The sequence below is a fragment of the Somniosus microcephalus genome, chromosome 27, assembly GCF_052327205.1.
Source record: "Somniosus microcephalus isolate GS21.2 chromosome 27, FLI_Smic_1.0, whole genome shotgun sequence".
Classification (NCBI taxonomy): Eukaryota; Metazoa; Chordata; class Chondrichthyes; order Squaliformes; family Somniosidae; genus Somniosus; species Somniosus microcephalus.
In genome coordinates, this window is record NC_141013.1 from 34,736,697 (window position 1) to 34,761,672 (window position 24,976).

A 24,976-nucleotide genomic window follows, 5' to 3' on the forward strand; every position below is an offset into this window, starting at 1 on the left:
TTCTCTTTTCTAGAGAAAAGAGCCCCCGCCTGTTCCGTCTATCCTGATAGTTATAACCTCACAGTTCTGGTATCATGCTTGTAAATCTTTTTTTCTGCACCTTCTCCAGTGCCTCTACATCCGTTTTATAATATGGAGACCAGAGCTGTGCACAGTACTCCAAGTGCGGTCCAACCAAGGTTCTATCGCAGGGGGTGTCCAACCTACACTCCGAGGGTCACATGCAAACCTCGAGCCCTGACAATCCAACTCTAGAAGCCCAGGCATCTCAGTCCTGTTTCTGCTTCTATTGCTTATTCACTAGTTTGTCCGGTTTGACCTTTGTGGAGGTTTGGAAAGGGCTGTTTTAATGCTGCCTCAACGTTTGATAAATCCTAATTCGCAACACCAAAATCTTCAGCCTCAGCCGCTTGAGATGCACGGAAATGAAGAGCAACAGGATTGTGAAGGTTTGTAAGTGTCTCCAGAGGCTCCAAGGCCCATGAAGCTGAGCTTGGACTCTGCCCTAAAGTGTGAGGCTTTGTTTGAAATCTCTGTAATGGTTTTGTCAAACCTCAACAGTTGCTGCTTCAAACCACATGCCCATTCCACCTACACAAAAAGTATGCTTTTAACCAATGAGCAATGCACGTCTACTAAACTCAACTTATAGTGAAGTAAAGTCAGCGATCACTCACTCACTTATCATTTAGCAAAACAAAAGACACTTCAGTTATATTGGAATTAATAGAATTTCATCGAAATAAGCGCCTTCCATAAGAAATAGGAGCAGGAGTAGGCCATTCGGCCCTTCGAGCCATTCAATGAGATCATGGCTGATCTTCTACTTCAATTTCACCTTCCCGCACTATCCCCTCGATTCCCTTAATATCCAAAAATCTATCGATCTCTGTCTTGAATATACTTCCATCATAGAGCCTCTGATCTCTGACCGTGCACGGGATTATTTTCTTATACTCCCAGTTGCTATGCTTTTGGAACCCAATGCCGTTCTGCAGCAGCCAAAATCCAGCTCTGAAAATGTACCGCGCAACTCACCTGAAATCTGCAGGGCAACAAAAGAAAACTGCTCACACATGGTAGTTTGAGGCTGGTGTTACTGAGAAGCAGTATTCAGTATGACTAGAAGCATGTCTTGTGTTGCATCACAGAATGATGGAGATGGTGTTACCACATTCTGGTGCAGTGCACTATGGAACACCTTGCTTATCCACTCTGAAGATTAACCTTTCTCTTTTATCAAACAGTAGAATTCATCCAGTTTCAGTAAATCCAGTTGTGACTCCCTGACTGGCTCCTTTGATGATATTTTAAAGCACGTATTCCTGATCAACCACAGGAAACATGCCAGGGCCAGTTTAGAAGTGTCAGCAGTGGCTCAATGGATAGCACACTCACCTCTGAATCAGTAAGAGTTGTTGGTTCAAGTCTCTGCGCCAGGGACTTGAACACATAAAGCTAGGCTGACATTCCAGGGCCGTGCTGAGGGAGTGCTGCACTGTTGGAAGTGCTGACTGCTCTCTCAGATGGATGCAAAAGATCCCATGGCACTATTTTGTAGAAGAGCAGGGGAGTTCATCCTGACCAATATTTCTCCCTCAACTAACAAAAACAGATTATCTGGTCATTATCACATTGCTGTTTGTGGGAGCTTGCTGTGCACAAATTAGCTGCCCTGTTTCCCACATTACAACAGTGACTCCACTTCAAAAGTACTTCATTGGCTGTAAAGCGCTTTGAGACGTCTGGTGGTCGTGAAAGGCGCTATATAAATGCAAGTCTTTCTTTAGGAAGCCATACTTTAGGAAAGATGTCATGGCCGTGGAGATATGATTCACTAAGATGATACCAGGGATGAGAGGCTCAAGAAGATGGGGCTCTTTTCGTTGGAACAAAGACGGTTAAGAGATCTAATAAAGCTGATCAAAACTCTGAGAGATTTTGATAGGGTAACTTTTACAAAGCTATTTCCACTGGTTGGTGAAACAGTAATGAGAGGACACAAATTTAAGAATACCACGCAAAGAATGAAGGGACAGGTTAGGACAGAGGATCTTTTTATTTGTGTGTAGAGGTTTGTAAGGACAGGGAATGCCCGACCAAAATCAGTGCTGGAAGCAGAATCCAATTAAAAGGATAAATATTTGAAAAATAAATATTTTAAGGGGAGAACGGAAAGAAAGGGCAGGGGAACGGGGCTAAACGGTTATCTCTTTCAGAAAGCCAGCACGGGTGTGATGGGCTGAAAGGCCTCCATCTGCACAATAACATTCTACGATTCTGGAATCACAGCCTGCAGGTACCAAGCCCGCAGGACCTTCTTTAGAAGAGTCAATGCTGCAGTTGCAGCAACTTTGAATGAATCCAGCAGTTTACTCATTTAAACTTACTGCTTTCTCCCATTTCACCAAATTGTCAATTCGGCGGCACTTAATCAGCTGGCCCCTGAAACTGCGGTCCACAACGTTTTATTATTTAAAAAAGGATCCTCCTGTAGCAAATTGCTTTTTTTTTTAAAAAAAACACTCCTGTGCTGTTATTCAGTTAAAAAAAAATGTTCCAAGAATGACGTGGTTTAAATGTCTTGCTTGCCCGTGAAATGGGATGGTGATAATTGGAACGCTTATCAGTTCAAGCACGGTCACACAAGACTCAGCTGGCTTTAAGCTGCCCTTGCAGCCTGAATGGCCATGATGTCAGTGCTGTAATCATCACCAAACGCGCGGCTTTTCAGACTCGCAAATGATGGCACACAAATTTGCACGCTCAGCTTCTTATGATACTACTACATGCCTGAGCTCTGCCGCCTAATCCTCGACATACCTTCGTAATTTTATATAATCAGCGCAGCGACACACATTATAATAAAAAATGCAGAGCTGACAAGCTGATAATCACACTGGCAGAAAGAACAGAAAAAAACAAAAATTAAGTTCTGGCTTAAGACGCGAAATGAGTAAGCAAAACGGGGAAAAAGAATTTTTTAATGTGTAAGAGGACAAACTGCAGCTTCCAAATCACTGAGGCAATGGAATCAGTTTAAGCGTACTAACAGATTAATCAATCACTCAGTATCAGTTCCAAAGGAAAGAATGCTTCCCACAGTGACAGCGCACTTATACACATTCGTTTTATGTCCTTCTAAGCCTAGTTTTAATTTGTTTTATATTATGCTGTCTGCTCGAGTGCAAATCTTCCCTTCAGAACAGCACACCATTTAAAGTGCCAAATCTGCTCGACCAGTAAAACCAACCATTTTACTGAAGGAGCAAGTTTGATACTTCGAGATCTTAATGGGTTCGTGCATCAAAAAGAATCCTTTCCAGACAGACAGTCGACGTGACAGAGGGCATGAACTCTTGGGGGGAAAAATTCAGTATCGCCCCGTTTGGGGCGCCATTATCGGCCGTGCGCAAAGTTTAGCGCCTGGCGCTAATTATCGCCTCCGACAGCAAACTTGGCTTTTATCGCCCCTGGAGGTGATTGGAGCGCTAAATCAGGTGCTACACACCTCTCTTAAGGCGCAAAGGCCGAGGAGCGAGGCGCTACCTCAGAGCGCTGGCGAAGCAAGGAAGGGCAAATCAAAATGAACCTGCAAAGTGCTGCTCAGTACTCAAAACTCCTTCACACAGTGTTGAATCTCTCCAGAAGTCTCTCTCTCACAGAATACGTGGTGCAAAAATGGTGTGGAGATGCCGGTGTTGGACTGGGGTGGACAAATGTAAGAAGTCACACAACACCAGGTTATAGTCCAACAGTTTTATTTGAAATCACTAGCTTTCGGAGCGCTGCTCCTTCGTCAGGTGAAGTGGAGAGATGCATAAAGACACAGCTTATATAGTCAGAGAATAATGCCAGATGATTACAGGTAATCTTTCTAACTGCCATTTATCACACCTCGGCAGAGAGATAATCACAGCAATCAGAGGTGTGAATGGTGTCCAAACAGGTCAGTCAGGAAAACATTACATCAAAGAACAATGAGGTGGGGTCACAAGGGATCAAATGTTGCAGATGCTGGGGTCTGTATGAAAAACAAAAAACAGACAAAAAAACATTTTATTTGCTGGAAATCACAGCAGGTCCGGCCGCATCTGTGTAGAGAGAACAAGCCAACGACGACTCGAGTCTGGATGACCCTACGTCAGGTGGGGTTACATGTAGCGTGACATGAACCCAAGATCCCGGTTGAGGCCGTCCTCATGAGTGTGGAACTTGGCTATCAGTTTCTGCTCAATGATTTTGCGTTGTCGTGTGTCTCGAAGGCCACCCACCAGGTACATGGTACATACTCATGTGACTCGGCCAACGTTGTCTACCTCATACGTTGCAGGAAAGGATGCCCCGGAGCATGGTACATCGGCGAGACCATGCAGACACTGCGACAACGGATGAACAGACACCGCGCAACAATCACCAGGCAGGAGTGTTCCCTCCCAGTCGGGGAACACTTCAGCAGTCAAGGACATTCAGCCTCCGATCTTCGGGTAAGCATTCTCCAAGGCGGCCTTCGAGACACACGAACTGCCGGCGCAGGAGATCGTGGCGGTAGTGTTTAGCGCCGCCGCAAAATGTCTAGTTAATTTCGCGAGCGGCGCAAACATCGCCGCGCCCGGCCTCTAGTTGCTTTGCGCCCCAATTGGCGCCCTCTTAAGGCGCTAACGGGAGGCGCAAACAACTGAATTTTTCCTCCTTGATCTTAGCTGTGTTGCTGTGGAGGTGCCAGGATACTTAGCGGAAGCTAGCCATTTCTTCTCTTCACAGTAAACTAGGAGGAGGACCCCTCAAGGATCCCATCCTCGTGTAACTTTGAAGAATCACCTCAGAGGAGGGTTGCGGACATCCAGCCTTGTAGTTGCGGAATGGCTGGAGCACGCCAGAGTGGAATAGCAGCACGCTCTCAAACTTAGAAAAAAAACCTTTGCTTTTAGCTTCTCTAATCATGTTAACGCACCGCACAAGAAGCTACCCGCACTCGCAAAACAACATAATTTACCACTTCAGTGTTAATGAAAGACGGATAGCCAGAGCGTGCAGAAGTAAGACTTCTGTTACTGGTTGATCTCCTGTGGTGCTGCAAGTGGTAAGTTAGAGAATAAGGGGCAAAATTCGGTTGCTTTGCGCTTCCCGTTAGCGCCCTAGAACGGGGTGCAAAGCAACTAGCGGCCCGTGAAATTCAGCGGGATGTTAGCGGCGGTAACCGATAGCGCCTCGCCTCCGGCGATGACGTCATCGCCATGCGCAGCACCCCGCTCGTGAACTTCGGTAGCGCCCCGACTTACCCCCGGATGCTGTGTCCGACAGGGTCAGGGGGCGTACGTGCGGCCGGGGGTGGCGATATTTAAAGAGGAGGGGCCGGGCAGCCATTTTTGTTGCTGGCCGCCTGCCCCCTTTGCCATCCCAGCCTCCTATGCAGCGCCCCCGCGGAGTGCCGGCTGCGCTCCGTGAGCCCGGCACTTCTCTTGAGTGCCGGGCTCTTTTGCCGGCACTCTGATCCCTGGTGGCCCAGCTGGGCCCCGGTTCGTGCTGCGCTAGGCCCCTCCCTTTTAATAAGGGGAGGAAGGCCTGCAGTACCACAGCCCCGCCTCCCTCTTGGGGCGCTACCAGTGAATTTTGGGTGCGGGGGCGCGACATGCATTTTTCCCCATGGTCTCTCTCTGTCTCTGCCCCTTACCTGCCCTCATGTTGCAGTTTCTCTCTCACTCTTTCCCCTCCTCTGGTTCTGTCTCTCCCTTCCTCTTCTCTCTCTGTTTTTCTTTCCTGTCTTTTTGGCGTGGGTGATGTGTCATGGTGCGGTGAGAAGTGGAGCCACCACCAAGGAATGAAGGCTGCATTTGGGGTAGGGGTGGCGGCAAAAATGTGACACTTAGTGGCTCCCTTTCTTCCCCCTCCTCACTTGTGCATCAGACATATTGGGGTCAATATTCCCGATTGCCCCGCTGCCCCCGCTCTTCCCTGGGCTCGGGACAGGCAGAGGACTCCACTCGTCTAGGCTAGAGAATGCCTGAATATGGTGGGCCAGTTCTTTAACATGGTCTGGTCACACCCCCGGCGAGAAAAGCAGCCTGAAGGTCTCGAGGCCGGAAGAACGGTTGTGGGGAGGGGGCACGAGGTGGACTGCAAGAGACAAGGGCCAATTACCTTTACTTTACTGCCTGGACCTTTCAGATCCTCCAATCTGAGAGGATGCCAGTTGCAAGGCCCACTGCCATCTTCTTCAAATGCCCCTTGGTCTGGACATCCTTCCAGAGAAAGAACAGGAAAAATGAGCCAGGAAGGCCCCCTCCATCTCATTTCCCCGGGAACGCTTGGCCTGCACATTACAGTCCCACCTCTGTGGGGAAGCACTGCAAATCCCAGGGCAACGTAAAGGGGCTAAGTCATATGTCATCGCCCTTATTTTCTGTCCTTAGCACCCGGGTAATTAATGTTTCCTGATGCTACTGGTAGGAAAATTGGTCCCATAATGTTTTGCTGTGATTAATATGCCCTCAGTTTACTCTTTACACTCCTCTGTGCTTTATGTACTCAGTTCTTCCCATTGATATCCTTCACTTCATGGATTCTCGGATCCCTTCAGCAAGCTTGATAGGAAAACTGGTCAAAGTATGGACTTCCAGTCAGGAAGTACCCAACATGCACAGGGTACGGCAATGCAGTTTTTAAAGTACAATAGATTAATATAAGTCACGGGAGACAAATTAAACTTCAGTTTTTGCTGTTAATAAGTGGTGGAGGAACGACTGTGCAGAGTGGCGGAATGGTGGTGGGGTTGTTTATGGTTTAGTCAGGAAAGGGTGATTTGTATGGTCCAGGAAACTCTCTTTTAACCGGCACCTAAATATCTGGAAATCTCTCTTAACCGGCAAAATTCAGGAGTAGGTTCAGATAAGTTTTACTATATATTAGTGGCCGTGTAACCGGGGTTCCTGCACCTGTGGCCATGTAACCGGGACTCCTGCACAAGTGCCATGTAACCGGGGCTCCTGCACCTGTGGTCGTGTACGGGGCTCTCGTACCTTGGTAAGTATACCTCTCTGTAATCCGGACTTTTTGATCAACCGGCACCACGCCAGTCCCGGATAAAAAAGAGTTTCCTGTACAATGGAATTATCACGATGTTATAAATGTTCTTAATATTGAATAAAATCCAATTTTAAAAAAGTGCTGGACCAGTAAGTAACCCAGAGATCATGAATTCAAATCCCGCCATGGCCAGGCGTGAAAGTGAATTTGTATTCAATAAACCCGGTGGTTTGTGGGTTAGACCATGAAAGGTGCTGGATTGAGCTTCAGGGAAAGGAACCACTCCGACCCTACCTGGCCTAGGTGTGACGCCTGTCTCATTAGGTGGTTGACTCGTAATGCCCTCAGGGCAACGAGGGATGGGCAATAAATGCTACCTTGCTGGTGTTGCCACATCCCATGAACAAATCATTTTCAAAAAGCTACACGAAGTGACCACAATTAATTTCACTGACAGGAAGTGAGTTAGCTGTGACTGGGTGCAACAATAAAGTTGGAATTCTGAAATTCTATTATAAAAAAAACATGACAAGTTGGTGCCCGAGTGAGATTTAAAAAAAAAATTCTTATATGGGATGCGGGTGTCGCTGGCAAGGCCAGCATTGATTGCCCATCCCTAGTTGCCCTGGAGAAGGTGGTGGTGAGCCGCCTTATTGAACCGCTGCAGTCCGTGTGGTGAAGGTGCTCCCACAGTGCTGTTAGGGAGGGAGTTCCAGGATTTTGACCCAGCGACGATAAAGGATTGCCGATATATTTCCAAGTCAGGATGGTGTGTGACTTGGAGGGGAACTTGGAGGTGGATCTGTTTCCTATTACAGGAAACTCTTGTTTAAACGGCACCTAAATATCCGGAATTCTCTAATAACCGGCAAAATTCATACTCCGAAAACAACAGCTCAATAACCGGAAATGTTGCCGAGTCTGAGTCTCCCGCGGTAGCCGAGTTAGTCAGTGGGGGTAGTTCTCCACACTGCCACTACTCGGCTTCTTGGCGCTGTCGGAAGTCCGAACACTTCAATAACAGGAGTCTGACTCGCCCGCGGTGTAGGTGAGTACCCAATTACTGTATACTGCACATTTATTGATTTTTTAATTTTTCTTTGTTAAAAATAGCCTCGGTACATAACCCTCTCCGCCATCCGGAATTTTTAATCAACCGGCATCATCCCGGTCCTGTCGGTGCTGGATACCCAGGAGTTTCCTGCAGTCTGGAGTGGGTATGAGGCTTTGTGGTAAAGTATTGCCATGTACCCAAGCAAGGAGAGCTGAACACGTGCATTACTGGAGCATGTCAGTTGGCATCGTTCAATCCATTTCATTTACCCTGAATCGTTTAATATGAAAAAAGCATTTGTGGCAGTAAATAGTTGATATATAATGCCCGATGGACCAGTGACAAAGGTGACTCCCTTCAATAGCCGGGCTGTGCCCAAACTATTTAATAAATGCTGCCATTGGATTTGGATTCTGCTGCTCAAATATTCACATTTCAGATGTTGAAATTCAAACTGAGACTTAAAGGAAATTAAATTTTCACATAAAAACAGTAAAATGCTGGAAATACTCAGCAGGTCAGGCAGCGTCTGCGGAGAGAGAAACAGAGTTAAGGTTTCAGGTCGATGACCCTTCATCAGAACTGGAAAAATTTGGAGATGGAATAGGTTTTTAAGCAAGTGCAGGGACAGGGGGGGGGGGAGGGGAGGAAAGAACAAAAGAGAAGGTCTTCTCAAGGGCAACTAGGGATGGGCAATAAATGCTGGCCTTGCCAGCGACGCCCACATCCCAGGAACAAATTATAAAAAACAGATTAAGGGACAAAAGGGATGATGGTGCAAGGCAAAAGGAGATGGTAATGGGACAAGTTAAGAAACAAAAGATGACTCTAGATGAGGTGTAAATGGAGATGGCAGAAACATCAACAGCTGCCATGTGAGAGACCCATGGGGTCTCCAAAAAATTAAATTTTCACAACTTGTTTGCACTGGAGTTGAGTGATTGCCTGTAAATAAGGTTGACTCATAGCACATTAGGGGTGTGGTGCTGGATTGGGGATATTGTTCTGGGTGGCGTGCTGGGACTTCTCCTGTTTCTACTTGACATCAATAACCTGGAGTCAGAAACTCAATGCTAAGTGGTCAAGTACACAACAACAACAACAACTTATTTATACAGCACCTTTAACATAGCAAAAACATCCCACAGGAGCGTCGTCTCCTGAGCAAGGGGGCTAATCAATCAAAACCGTGGCCCCGGCTGCTGGTCTGACATGGACTCCACCCATGGGGCCTCCAAAAATTAAGCTGGTTGTTTTGGGCGCAAGAACACTAATAGGTACGTTTTGAAAGATTTTTTTTTTTAATTACTAAGGAACTCACTACTGTACCCCAATTTAACTAGAAAATGGTTCTGTATATTTTTTTAAAGCAATTTTCAGTAATTTAAAATCAGGTCACTCACAGGCAGTGGATTAACACTGTGATTTAAAATGCTTATTTTTTTGTGGTAAACCCATTTTCAGCTGTATTAATCAAACTGCACTTAAATATATCACAGAATAGATTTAAAGCAATTTTTTTTTTTTAATTATGGTTTAAAACGCTCCCCGATTGCGCCAGTTCATGACAGATTTTGCGTTCGCCGATGTGCAAATGAGTTTGAGCGGAAACTCAGGGGGCGGGGGGGGGGGGAGAAACACTTCTCAAAACGGCGCAATTTGCGTCGGAATCGTCGACTGCACCCAAAGCGGAAACTCTACCCCATGTATTTATCCTCCAATCTTGTGGTTCTCCCCCAACCGAGAGAGAGAGAGAGAGAGAGAGTGAGTATCAGATCACTGACTGCTCCTTAGCTCCTGATGCTAATGGGCTTGCTGGAACAAGACTTAGCTCCAGGACATAAATCAAACTGTGTCAATGACTGTACTTTCTTTCTTATGCAGGGCGAAGAGCTTAGGAAACTTGCCATCAACGTACAGACTAACACGGAGGCTCCTGATCGTACCAAGTTCTGCAGCTCAATTGGTTCTCTTTAACTTAACTGTTTCCACAGATTTGAAGGACCACAACTGATGCTCATTCACGGAAAACTGAAGTCATGGCCAACGAGTCGTTGCTATTACAAACACTGTCTAGCCAGTGCAACAAACTTATGGGGGGAATCCAAATCTAGGGGGTCATAAATATAAGATAGTCACTGATAAATCCAATAAGGAGAAACATCTTTACCCATAGAGTAGTTAGAATGTGGAACTCGCTACTACAGGGAGTAGTTGAGGCGAATAACATTGATGCATTTAAGGGGAAGCTAGTTAAGCACATGAGGGAGAAAGGAATAGAAGGATATGCTAATAGGGTGAGACGAAGAGAGGTGGGATGAGGCTCGAGTGGAGCCTAAACACCGTCATAGACCAATTGGGCCAAATGGCCTGTTTCTGTGCTGTAAACTCTGTGTCATTCTCTGTAACTTGGATTAGTAATTTCTTCATAAATTATTACAGAATCTCCATTACAGGACACATTACAAATGCAAATTAAACTTATTACAATTTTGGCACAGTGTCATTCTTAAAGACTCTGTACCTCTTGCTAAAGTCCGTGTGCCAATATTCGCTTACCTGGCGAGTGGGATTCAGGAGTTTCGATTTCACATTCCAGTTATCTGCCTTAGTTGGGATCAAAGGTAGCCTCATCGGCAGCTGTTATAACACTTCTACCATTTAAACAATTAGCATTCTCCCTTTCCTGATAATATCCATCTGCTCTGCTAATGTGCTACATCACTGAAAAACCTCCAGTGCTTCTCTTTGAATCTAACACTGCGCTTGAAGGAAAACGTGAACCGATAATTTGGAGTAAAAGCCATGTAATCCCAGTAGTCGTTAATAGATGTAAACGTATCTTTGCCGAACAACCTCCGTTCAGTCCGTAAGCGTGACCCCGAGCTTCCGGTCACCTGTCACTTTAATTCTCCACTCCAGTCCCACTCAGACCTCACCGTCCTTGGCCTCTTACACTGTTCCAATGAAGCTCAGCGTAAGCTCAAGGAACAGCACCTCACCTTTCGATTAGGCACTTTACAGCCTTCTGGACTCAACATTGAGTTCAACAATTTCAGACCATAACCTCGGCCCCTATCTTTTTTTTTCCATTTATTTATTTTTTCTCTCTCCCACATGGCAGCTGCCTTTCATTCTGCCAGCGCAATTTACACTTCATCTAGAGCCATCTTTTGTTTCTTAACTTGTCTCATTACCATCTCCTTTTGCCTTGCACCATCATCCCTTTTGTCATTTAATCTCTCCTGCCTTCCACCCTATCACAGACCTTCCCTTTTGTTCTTTCCTCCCCTCCCCACTTTCCCTGCCCCCGCACTTGCTTAAAAACCTGCTCCATCTCCAGCTTCTTCCAGTCCTGACGAAGGGTCATCGACCTGAAACGTTAACTCTGTTTCTCTCTCCACAGATGCTGCCTGACCTGCTGAGTGTTTCCAGCATTTTCTGTTTTTATTAAACGTATCTGAATATCATCTTCACTTCACTGATCGTAGGACTAGGGACTTCAGTGAAAGGTTTTAATCAAGCGCCTACTTCGCTTTTTTTCTTCTGACTACGAGTAGGAAGGAAAGAGCTGCCATTTATACAGCGCCTTTGACAGGATGTCCCGAAGCACTTCACAGCCAGTGAGTTGCTTTCTGAAGCGCAAGTTGGCTGCCGCGTTTTCCTATGTCATGTTTGTAATTCAGAGAAAGTGCCAACCGATTGCCTCACAGCAAGATCACACAAACGACGAGATAAATGAGCAGATAATATTTTTAGTGAAATAAAAACAGAAAATGCTGGAAATATTCAGCAGGTCGGGCAGCATCTGTAAAGGGAGAAACAGAGTTAACGTTTCAGGTCGATGACCTTTCGTCAGAACTGGAAAAAAGCAGGAAATGGAACAGGTTTTTAAGCAAGTGTAGGGGCTGGGAAATGGGGGGAGGGGATGAAAGAAAAGGGAAGGCCTGTGATAGGCTGGAAGGCAGGAGAGATTAAGAGACACTGGGCTGGATTTTCATTGGGCCGTGGAGTCGGGATCGGAGGCGTGTAGGGGTTTAAAATCCCGAAATCGGAGGTCCCGACCGCATCCCGCCTCCATGCCAGTTTCAAAGGTGGCGGGTACCCGCCCCGCACTGGGACCCGTCTCTCCGAGGCGGGAAGGGGATTAGTGCCAATTAACTGCCTGTTAACAGGTAGTTAACAGGCAGTTTTTAGCCTAATCCCTATTTTCATTGTTGAAATGTGGGATTTCCGACGGCTCCAAACCACGCCAAGTTAGTGAGGCGGGCCGTCGGGATGAAGGGCTTGGAGGGGTCGAGATGTCCGGTGTTCAGGTGAGTGATGGGTGCATGAGTGCAGAGGTTAAGTGTGTTCGGTCTGTGTAAAGTGTTTACAGAAGTTCTACTAACCTTTACTTACCTTTACAGCCTTCCTTCCTTCAGGTCTCGGGAGTCCCTCATCTCACCGGCACAGAAAGCAGAATGGCCACGATCTGTCAAAATCTGCAGCCTCTGCTTTCTGTTCCGGGGAGGTCGCTAAATCATCCTGAGAGGAAGGAATTAACCTGGAGTACAGATTGTCAGTGTTTGACAGCTTCAAACAGCTGTCAAACACTGATATTTCATCTGTCAAAAGGCCTTGACAGATGAAATTTCAATCTGTGATGTCACCTGTTGCCGGGTGGCCCTTAATTGGCCTGCTGAGCCCGCCCAGCGGGCTCAACAAGGTCAATCAAGTCTAAATCGCGTGGGTTGGCTAGAACTCGATGGAGGCGGGACCAGAACCCCAAAAGTTGTAGTCCCGCCTCCTACCCAACTCCTCAATGAAAATCCAGCCCATTGAGAGACATTAAGAGATATTCAAGGCAAAAGGAGATGGTAATGGGACAGGTTAAGAAACAAAGGATGGCTCTAGATGAAGTGTAAATTGCGCTGGCAGAATGAAAGACAGCTGCCCTTTTAGTGATGTTGGCTGAGGGAGAAATGTTAAGGCGCAGGGCACCGGGGGAGAACCACCGGCGTCCTCGCAGCAGATTGGCAGCTCCCCATCGGCCTAATTCCAAACCCCGAGCAGGCAGGTTACCGTAGCCTTTCTCAGTGGGTTTCACCAGTGCCCACAGGAATGCTTGGTGGCACCGTGGCAGGCGCGGCCAGGCAGACAGTCAGCGCTGGGTCCTCGATGCCCTGGCATGCCTTCTTTCATGCAATGCCACGTCAAGCATGGCGCTGGGAGGCTCGTGAAGAAGGTTTCAACAGACGAGTTAAAACAAGTGCTCACATCTCATGGTGGCGCCACTGGGAGCCTCCACCAACAACATCTGCCCAAGTGAGGTATGCCAAACATCTGTCTGCAGATGGTACGACTGCAGGAATGAAAAGTATGGAAATGTGCTTTTAAGCATCAAACGGTATTCCATTTTATTGCTATTTCACAATGTTTTGTAATGGAGGGGGGCGAAGGAGGAGGATAAGGCTTCATCTCACGGAGGAGTTGTTTGTATCATTCCAATGCTTAATAAAGCCATGACAAGCAATTAGTTTTCTAGATGACTGCAACTTTAATTAAATTCAACACTTAATACTCCAACTGGAAGCTGGCACACTGCTAAGTCTGTATTCTTTTCATCTTGTGCATGAGACTGTGGGATCGAGCTTTGGAGTCAAGAGCTGTTTCTGGTTTTGGAAATCTCTTCTCAATAAGGTGTCAAGCAGTGAGGACGATGACATGATTTTAACGCTGGTGGTGGGGGTGTGGGTGAGGGGGAGGGGGGGAATGGTACGCGTGACCACCAAAGTGGGCAGAGCATCCGGAACGATCGAGGCCCGGGCCGACTGTAAAAGCCCGGCCTCATATCCATAAATGTCATTGTGCCCGCCCCAGCCCGAACCCGGCCAGATCGGCTTCCTGGCCAGTGGGCGGGAGCGGGAAGATCGGGCGGAAGGAAGTCGCCGCCGGTTACTTTGTGGGGGGGTTGGGCCGATCGCAATAGGGGAAGAGAGGGGGAAGCCCGGGGCAAGAGAGGCCCAAGGTTGCCTGGTGGGGCCCCCAGAGCAGCACAAGGAAAACTAGAAAGATTTTCTCAAACTTAGCTTGCAAGGACTCCTCCGGCCCACCGAGCCGGCTCCCGGCAGACCTGGCCTGGCGTCACTGCTGCCCTGCTCAGGCCTCCGACTAATATTGCAGTCGGGAAGGCAGTGGGGTCAGAGGGGGTAACTCGCTGCCCTTACTTTAACTGGCCCCCCAAACAGGTTTCTGGATGGAAAATCCAGTGGGTCAATAAGGGACGTGGGATCCTCCCAGCAAATTCTCCTTTCTCCGCTCTGTCCAGGCTTAACACCCAGGTGATAAAGTTGAAAATCTAGCCCAATATCCACCCAGCAGGAACCAGTGGTTAGCACTTTAAACCTAAACACTAGAAAGGAACTGCTGAGCTTGATAATAATGTTGAGTTGTATCGTGTGACTATCAGGGTGGTAGAAGGCGAACTAGATGGGCCTTGGTCTTTTTCGCCAAGTGATTCCTATGAGCCTCCCCTTCTGAAAAAAAGAACCTCCTCCAATTTCTGCCCCTCTCACCCACACCGACATTGGGATCGAAATTCATGTTGTGTCTGCCGCCCGTGATGCTCTCCGCCCGATATTCAGTTCCATTCACTTCAACAGATCAACAGAGCGTGGCGGCGAACTGGCGGTTGGTGCGATACCGCCCGTTCAGCACTACCGGCCGATACCAATTTCTACCCCTCTGCCTCTTTGCAGTGCTATCTTTCCGTGGATGCTGGGTACCCCCGATGCCACACCCAAACGGTCAGTTTTCATGCGCCGGGTGAGACAGTCAGCATTGACAGACTGTCCGATTATGGGATGGGGGGGGCGAGGAGGAACCAATAACAGCCCAGCTCAACTCACCCAATGCCCACAGCTGCGCACTTTGCAGCAGGTTATCACTGCCTGGCGATGCAGGAACTCTGGTGCATTTCCACCCCCAGCCCCCACCCCCCACGGCACAGAGGCTCTGTAACCAATGGTAGTGTCTCAAGTTCTGCCCCAGCCGAGGGCTGTGATCTCAGCACAGACTGGGACCTTCCGAATCTGTGTGCCTAAGCTCCAAATTGGCCAGAACATCAACAAATTAAAATTGGACGTGGCTCTGAAAAATACCCCATTCAAGTCGACGCACGATTAGGTCGCTGACACGTACAAGAAAACAATTTTGCAGATAAAAAAGAATGTTCATGCTGTGCAGGCCCTTCAGTTCCATGAAGTGGACCAGATCACAGTCTCGAGTCTGGCTGGAACTCAGCACACACGTCAGTAACCCAATGGGAGAAAATACTCTGTCCACCATCACCCAATCATGTAAACATGTTACCATTCTACCTACGTATGTGCAAATAGTTTATGTTGGCCTTTGCAAGAAGCCCAATAGTCACTGAGGCAGTGGAGCATTTATACTGAGTGTCTTCCCGTGCACGTGTTGCGCTTATGTTTGAAACTCTAACATGTGCCACACACTTGGCTTTTAAAAGCAATCACATATGAATCCATCATATGTTTCAAAATGGATTCAATTGTAGAGTCTGGATTAATTCATTTGAACATACGAAGAAGGATATGTAGAGATCAGCTGCCCACTGAGGCTGTCCCTTCCAGGCAGGGTGTAACTTCTGCACACCATCTCCCTCCTCCTCACACCTGGTCTCAATACAAACCACAGCATTCCTATTCACTCCCGCTGTGAACTTAAAGAAAACACTTTGTCGTAAATTACTTATTTTTTTCTCGGAAGGTTATTCCTTTCATTAAATTGCCCACTTTCCTCTCCTCTCCTCGGCTGTTTCTCACTCCCCTTGTCTCTGTGCTCCTACACTTTAGGCCGTCTGGGTTTCCAGGACAACTCTTCAGGTGACATATCCGGTGATTTCTATTCCTGTATAGTTCACTCTGTAAAAGTCTAATTCTGTTCCATATACGGGTGAATGATGCCATGGGGATGGGTCTTACGCATAGAATACAAAGGAATTATTTACCCTGAATTCCTAGTAAGACAAATGCCCTTAGGTAGGGAATCAAGAACAAGGGCACATCATCTTAAAATTAGAGCTAGGCCACTTAGGAGGGAAATCAAGAAGCATTTTTTCACACAAAGAGTAGTCGGTATCTGGAATTCTCTGCCCCAATAGGCTGTGAAGGCTGAGGCACAATGGGAGCTTTCAAGACTGAGATTGATAGGTTTTTGTTAGGTAAGGGTATCAAGGGATATCTCTTCTCTTAGGCAGTCCCTCGGAACCGAGGATGACTTGCTTCCACACTAAAAATGAGTTCTCAGGTGACTGATGAGTCCAATGTGGGACCTACAGTCTCTGTCACAGGTGGGGAAGACGGTGGTTGAAGGGGCGGGTGGGTGGGGTGCTTGGGTTGACGTGCGCTCCTTCCGCTGTTTGCGCTTGGCTTCCGCTTGCTCCCGGCGAAGAGACTCGAAGTGTTCGGCGCCTTCCCGGATGCTTCTCCTCCACTTTGGGCCAGGGATTCCCAGGTGTTGGTGGGGATGTTGCACTTTTTCAAGGAGGCTTTGAGGGTGTCCTTGAAGCATTTCCTCTGCCTACCTGGGGCTCTCTTGCCGTGTCGGAGCTCTGAGTAGAGCGCTTGTTTTGGGAGTCTCGTATCGGGCATGCGGACGATGTGACCCGTCCATCGGAGCTGATCGAGCGTGGTCAAAGTTTCGATGCTGGGGATGTTGGCCTGAGCGAGAACACTGATGTTGGTGCGCCTATCCTGCCAATGGATTTGCAGGATCTCGCAGATCAAGGGATATGGAGCTAAGGTGGGTAAATGGAGTTGAGGTGCAGATCAGCCCTGATCTAACTGAATGGTGGTGGGGGTTCGAGGGGCTGAATGGCCTCCTCCTGTTCCTATGTTCCTACTGCACAAGTGGGTGCAAAGTCTTCTAATATATGGTGTAAGAAACGGCTGCAAAAAATTCACTAGAAAGGATATGAAAGAGTAGCTAATAAACCTCAATATTAAAAAGGAAAGAGTATTAAAAACACTAATGGGGCTTAACGATGATAAACCATCAGGCCCGGATGGACTACAGTCCAGAATACTGAGGGAGGCGAGTGAAAAACTAACAGAGCTACAAAGCAGTGGGAAAATGGGAATTGTACCAAAGGACTAGAGAGTTGTAAATGTTACATCCCCTGTTCAAAAGAAGGGAAAGGATCAAGAAGAAGAACTTCCATTCATACATTGTTTGTAACGTATAAAACATCCCAAGACAATTCCCGTAAGGAAATAGGAGCCGATCCGGGAAAAGACAAATTAGCAGGAGGTGCTTGGTCAACGGGATGGTGTTTGAAAAGATTTTTATAGGAGGAGGGAGAGGTGAAGAGACAGAGGGGTTTAGAGTGTGGGGGGAAAGCTCCAGAGAAAAGGACCCCAGGGGGCTGGAGGTTCTGCCGCTAGTGGCGGGGCGAAGGAAAAAAAAATTGGCAAAAATCCCAAGAATAATTGCCGCGAAGTTGCAGAAATAACGTGACAATGTTTGGAGCTTCTTCCGAGGCTGAAACCGCTCAATGATGTCAATGTCAGGTGACCATTGTGTAGGGCGTAAATTTACACCAGCGCATTATTCACGTCAATGCAGGAAACTCGCGCGAGCTGGGCTTTTTTTCATGGGGGCGAGGCTATGTTAATGAGCGGCAGAGTTACCACAGAACCGGGGCAAACGATGGAGGAAATTCACCGCATAGCAGAGCTTCAGTGTAAAACGGGCGTAAGTCAGTCACGCGCAAATTACCGCAGGAGATAAAAAGGCACAACTCCACTCTTACACCGGAGTTGCGCCGATACGTTCCAGGAAATTCCGGGCCTGTACAATGCCGATTCACTCGGATGACACTAAGGATGAAAGGATAGATGGAAGTGAGAGACTTAAAGACCTGTCTCTGGAGCAAAGAAGGTTAAAGAAAGAAAGACTTGCATTTATACCACGCCTTTCACGACCACCAAACGTCTTAAAGCGCTTTACAGCCAATGAAGTACATAGAAAAATAGGAGCAGGTGTAGGCCATCCGGCCCGTCGAGCCTGCTCCGCCATTCAATATGATCATGGCTGATCCTCTATCTCAATATCATATTCCCACTCTGTCCCCAAACCCCTTGATGCCTTTTGTGTCTAGAAATCTATCTACAGGTATCTCCTTCTTAAATATATTCAGTGACTTGGCCTCCACAGCCTTCTGTGGTAGAGAATTCCACAGGTTCACCACCCTCTGAGTGAAGAAATTTCTCCTCATCTCAGTCCTAAATGTCCTACCCCTTATCCAGAGACTGTGACCCCTCGTTCTAGACCCCCCAGCCAGGGGAAACATCCTCCCTGCATCCAGTCTGTCAAGCCCTGTCAGAATTGTATACATTTTAATGAGATCCCCTTTCATTCTTCTAAACTCTAGTGAATACAAGCCTAGTTGACCCAATCTCTCCTCATACGACAGTCCTGCCATCCCAGGAATCAGTCTGGTGAACCTTCGCTGCACTCCCTCTATGGCAAGTACTTACTGTTATAATGTGGGAAACGTGGCAGCCAATTTGCCCACAGCAAGCTCCCACAAACAGCGATGTGATAGTGACCAGCTAATCTGTTTTAGTGATGTTGATGGAGGGATAAATATTGGCCAGGACACCGGGGATAACTCCCCTGCTCTTCTTCGAAATAGTGCTGTGGGATCTTTTACGTCCACCCGAGAGAGCAGACGGGGCCTCGGTTTAACATCTCATCTGAAAGACGGCACCTCGGACAGTGCAGCAGAGCAAAGTAAACACTTAAAGAATAAAAATATTGTACAATTCGGGGAAGAGCAGGATTAGAGTAGGTAGCTCTGCTGGGAATGTTAGTACAGGTACAATGGGTGGAATGGCTTTCCGTACGGAAATGTCTGTAATTCATAGGAATTAACTTTGGAAAATGATCTGTTGAAAGCACACGTTTGATTAATGATCCATTACCCTTTTCCCACAACAGGAACTCAACCTATTTCCACAAATTCCACCAAAAACACTAATTATTAAAATGATACAGCTGCCTCCACCGTGGAATGTACATCTCCTCAGGCTTCGGGAAATTATAGTAACAAACACACCCAGCCCAGCCCCTTCCTCCGTCCCTGTCCCCCCCCCAACACACGGGGTTTAAAATAAAAGACCCTGCTTGTGTGGCCCGATTTTATCACCCGCAAATAAACACATTTTAAATCGTCTGGAACTGTTGAAGATAAAACCTTGGAGATAAAAGCACAGCTAATGCCCCCCCCCCCCCCCCCACTGTTCTGAACAAGTTCATTTGCAGTATCCAGAGGTCTACAGGAACTGAGGTGGGAAATCAATCAGAACTGTTGCAACAGCAGCCGAGCCATTTACACAGCTGGGAACAAACTCGAAAGAAAGTTTTTTTACTTCACCACTTATAAAACTTGCTTCCAATAACTGGGTAGCACCCAACTGCAAAGCTGACCCCGAACCCTTGCGTGGAACCAGCTTACATGTTGGCGGTTCATTTAACTCCTTAATCCAGAGTTCAGTGATAAACGCAGCGCAGCATTTAATCGCAGAAGGTACACGGATTTATAAAAAGGCATTCCGTGTTAAACAGTAATCCCGGTAAGCGTGTAGTTATAACGACAATCACATACACAATCAACCTCCCCCACTCTCTGAGAAACCGGCTTGACGCAGCACAGTGTAAACATGCGTTCTTTACACTTGCACTGCACAATAACGTGAATCCCAGTAAAATACTAAGAGACAGCGTTAGTTTGACCTAGTAATGCTAACTTACCAACTTAGCGACAACTGTGCACGTGTAGATCCTCGGTTCACTGAGCAGCAACAGGTCCGACTTTAACACGCTGTACAAATAGAGTCTAAAGTCTCAAATAAATCTGTGCTCTACAAACTGATAATCAGATGGGCACGGTGTCAAACTCTTGCTTCAGTGTTTTTACTACTGACTGACTGACGATTCCTAAACAGTGTTGTGAACACAAGAGAAGTCTACCTTGAGAAAAAAAATTAAACCAAAATAAACGTCCTTTCTGAGCAATGGAATATTATTTGCGGAGGTTTCTTAACATTGTTTTTTGTGGCCCAGTTTACAAGCCAGAGGACCCCGCTGATGATACTGTACAGAATGGCAGGGACTATTTCTGTCCTGCAAAGGATTTTTTTCAGCGTTTCTTTGGAGACTGAACTCATAACAGGCACTTTTCAGAGAAGGCACTGGGAAAGGCTGTAGATCTTCTTACACACTAAAGGCCACTTCTGAACAGGCTTTTTGCTGCTTCTTCAAACGCAAGTAATTTTTTCTGGCAGATGAGAGACTGATGCTGCGTTAAAAGGAGATGAGACGTCTCAAATACATGATCATCACCCTTCAATCTTGCTCAAAGCAAATAATCAATTCCAGGCATAAAGCAAAAACGTTTCACTGCATACTCACATCATTTATGAATCTTTTTGTTTTCTTGGCGAGGGGTGAAATATATGTCAAACAAGGGAGAGCTGCCGAGGGTTACAATCGCGGCAATTCTTTCTTGCTGCTTACAGAATAAATCCCCCAAAGAATTGAGTCAATACTTGTAAAAACCTTCCATAAAATGCCAGCCTTTGACGGGTTGGGACTGTTGGAATGTTTACCATAGACGCAGTGTGTGGAAGGAGGCTGAAGTATTTGTTTAATCTTTGTAACAGCAGCCAAAGAACACGCCCAAACAAAACGAGTGCTTTTAACTTTAATTGGCGCAACAAACTCAGAGAGAAACGAGCAGAGTGCTTCACTTTACAGGCTCTGAGCACACACCGCAGCCCAATCCGACTTCAAAAAGTCCCTTTAATTGACAACAAATATTTGGCCGACCAATAGAAGATGATGAGAGGTTTGGATAGAGTAAATAGGGAATAAATATTCCCTCTGGCGAGTGGGTCAATACCGAGGGGCCACAGATTCAAAATCATTGGAAACATTTTTTCACTCAGAGAGTTGTCGGGATCTGGAATGCTTGACCTGAAAAGGCGGTGGAAGCTGATTCCATCAATAAGTTTAAAGCGTAGGCCCATATTTTCCGATCCCTACAGGTGTGTACGCGCTGTGTACACGCCCGTAAGGACCTCGCAAGGGCCGGTCTCAGGCACGCGAAGCGCGTGCGCTGAAAACCGGCATTTCCGATCAAGAAGGGCCTCTGCGGGGGGAGAGTTCCGCTTTCTGCCGAACCTCCGCCCACTGAAATCCCTTAAAAATCTTACGCCTGGTAAGAACATAAGAAATAGGAGCAGGAGTAGGCCAATCGGCCCCTCGAGCCTGCTCCGCCATTCAATAAGATCATGGCTGATCTGATCCTAACTGCCAATCCACTATCACAGAACCATCTCCTGAATCTAACAGAATTAGACACACGAAATAGGAGCAGGATCAGGCTACACGGCCCCTGGGCCCGCTCCGCTACCCACAGGGCCATGACCGATCCGAACCTAGACTCATGTCCAAATTCCTGCCCGCTCCCCATAACCCTTAATTCCCTTTACTTCTAGGAAACTGTCTATTTCTGTTTTAAATTTATGTAATGATGTAGCTTCTACAGCTTTTTGGGGCAGCATATTCCATGGACCTACCACCCTCTGAGTGAAGTAGTTCCTCATCTCAGTTTTGAAAGAGCAGCCCCTTATTCTAAGACTATGCCCCCTAGTTCTAGTTTCACCCATCATCGGGAACATCCTCCCCGCATCCACCCGATCCAACCCCTTCACAATCTTATATGTTTCAATAAGATCGCCTCTCATTCTTCTGAACTCCAATGAGTAGAGTCCCAATCTACTCAACCTCTCCTCATATGTCCATCCCCTCATCCCCGGGATTAACCGAGTGAACCTTCTTTGTACTGAAAAGCAGGAGTAAGGCCTGCTTTTACCAGCATAAGAGTTTTAAAAAGTTTTTTTAAAAATTCACTTTTATAATTTAAAAATACTTTTGAAAAAGGTAAGTTTATTTTAGCCCTGTAAAAAACTAATTTTTTTACATTAAATGTTTGTTTAAAATATTTATTTTAATGTAATTTTAACTAATTTTAAAAATGTGATTTTAAAAATATTATTTTAATGTTTTGATGTGTTTTTGGAGCGATCTCCATTCATACTTTCGACATGTCTAAGCTGTCAAAAGTATGAAGGGAGATTCCCTTCTCCCATTAGTTCCCCATGGCCCACGTGATCCCAGGGACGCTTGCGAACCGCCTGCGCCCCTGGGATACCTGGTCCCGGCGCATTTCATCGTGAAGAGGCCCAGGAGCGGAAATGGCCCGACTTCTGGAGCCCTCAGGTAAGGGCGTAGATTTTTTCCAGATCGTAAGTCTCCGCACGCAGGAAGCCTCCGATCAGAAAATACGGGCCAGAGTTTTAAGGTTCTTGAGGATGAGCAACTTACAGGGTTACGGACAAAAAGCGGGGGTGTGGGACTAAGCACGACTGCTCTTTCAAAGAGCCAGCACAGGCACGATGGACCGAATGGCCTCCTTCTGTGCTGTAAGCTTCTCTGATTCTATTTCTGTCTTGACAATTTTCTCCCCTCTCCTCCTGGCGATGTTGCCATGGGTACCAAGTGCTCTCCCGAACCTTGCCCGAGCTAGCATTATTTCCTTTCATGCGTTGCGACCGCTTATCTCAACCGTGAGGGGCCAGCACAGCTTAGACCCACCCTGCCCTCACCCGACATCCACACCCCAGCAGAGGTCACTGAGCAGAGATCGCGATTGGGGTTCCCTGCTCAATTTTCTCCTCCCCAGCTCAGTTGTGCTGCAGTCCATTACCACCATCTTGAATGAGGATCGGATCCGTCACCTTCTTGGCCTCTGCAGCTCAACCATTCATTGGATAAACAGACATTGCTTCTTCATTGGGAAAGTACCTCAGAGGATGTACGAGAAACTGAAGCTTCAGTGTCCAAGTGACATTTCTCCCAATTTACCATTCAACAAATTTAATATTTTCTTCTGAATTGTTCCCAATTCAAGGTGTTTAAAATACCCGATATTTTATTCTGCCTAAATTCTCCCTAATTCCATACCCCCTAATCTTCACCAGTAGTCTCACATGTGGTACCTTGTCAAAGGCTTGCTGAAAGTCTATGGACACCAAATTTCTCCTGATCTCTTGCCATAACTCTTGACTGTGGTGAGTGGGATGTGTCTCCATGGAGAGAGTGCGCACTCTTTATTGGGCAAACAGAAGCTCTACCGGCGTGGATTTCTCACTCGTTTGGTTTAGAGACGTTTAAATATGGTACGGCCTTGTGTAAGTCATAAACCTAATAGAGGTCTTTAAAATTATGAAAGGTTTTGATAGAGTAGACACAGAGAGAATGTTTCCACTTGTGGGGGAGAGCAAAACTAGAGGCCATCAATAGAAGATAGTCACCAAGAAATCCAATAGGGAATTCAGAAGAAACCTCTTTACCCAGAGTGGTGAGAATGTGGAACTCGCTACCACAGGGAGTGGTTGAGGCGAATAGTAAAGATGCATTTAAGGGGAGGCCAGATAAGCACATGAGGGAGAAGGGACTAGAGGGTTATGCTGATAGAGTTAGATGAGGAAAGACGGGAGGAGGCTCGAGTGGAGCATAAACGCTGGCATGGGCTGGTTGGGCCGAATGGCCTGTTTCTGTGCTGTATAGCCTACGTAATCCTGACTGACTACAAAATAAAATGAAAATATCTCCACAATGTGGGATCTTAAACCTTCAGCTTTGTTTAATTTTGGAGCTGTATTCTCAATCGCTCTGACTACTGGCTATTATTCCAAATACAAATACGCATTTCTGTGAGGTTGGAGTGTAAGGACAGATTGGCACGGTTTTCAAAGTAAAATGTTTTTATCCAGTGCCAGCTTGGCTCAGTTGGTTGCACTCTCACCTCTCAAATCTTGGTGTGTGGTTCAAGACCCACGCTACGAGTTGAGCAGCACTGCCCCGAGTGCCATCCTTCAGAGGATAGACGTTAAACTCTAGGCCCAGTCTGCCTGTCGCAGTGATTCAGGTTTAATGCTAAAATTCCCATGGCACTATTCAAATTTATTCGAAGGAAGTTTTCTTGGCCAACATTCAATTCACAGTTAAGAATAACAAAAAAAAGATTAAATGGTCATTCATCTCAAAGCCTTTGGTGGGACTTTGGTGCAAGCCAAACAGCCGCTATATTTACCCACCAATCAAGACCGACTGCACAACATGGAATGCTTTCTGAGATAAGGTGCTATGTAAATGCAAGTTCTTGCTTCTCAGCTGCATGATGTGTGGGGAGGTCAGACAGCACTTGCCAATGAGTGGCTCAATAGCTCAAAGGAGGTTTGTGAGCAGGTTACTCAGTACCTAGGCAGAAATTATAGCATAACATGCTTAAAAACACTCATGGTCCAATCTCCTGGGGTCATTTTCACTTTGGGCTTGAGCGTAAAGCTAGCAGTTGCAGATTGGCTGCCCGTTATACACCCTGTCCGTTATACACCCGCCCGTTATACACCCGCCCGTTATACACCCGCCCGTTATACACCCCGCCCGTTATACACCCGCCCGTTATACACCCGCCCGTTATACACCCTGTCCGTTATACACCCTGTCCGTTATACACCCGCCCGTTATACACCCGCCCGTTATACACCCGTCCGTTATACACCCGCCCGTTATACACCCCGCCCGTTATACACCCCACCCGTTATACACCCCGTCCGTTATACACCCCGCCCGTTATACACCCGCCCGTTATACACCCTGTCCGTTATACACCCCGCCCGTTATACACCCGCCCGTTATACACCCGCCCGTTATACACCCCGTCCGTTATACACCCGCCCGTTATACACCCGCCCGTTATAC

General features: G+C 46.9%; 1 protein-coding gene across 3 annotated transcripts in view; it reads right to left on the reverse strand.

The window, feature by feature from the left end:
* The window catches only part of sema4ba (sema domain, immunoglobulin domain (Ig), transmembrane domain (TM) and short cytoplasmic domain, (semaphorin) 4Ba), a 453,543-nt gene that overhangs the window by 165,405 nt on the left and 263,162 nt on the right, over positions 1-24,976 (reverse strand). The window contains exon 1 of one of the 3 annotated variants that reach the window (XM_085968835.1): positions 19,898-20,514. The exons of the other annotated variants lie outside the window; for them this stretch is intronic. The gene's annotated coding sequence lies outside the window, so the exon portion shown is untranslated. Of the gene's footprint in view, positions 1-19,897; positions 20,515-24,976 lie in introns of those variants that run through there. 3 annotated transcript variants of the gene reach the window in all.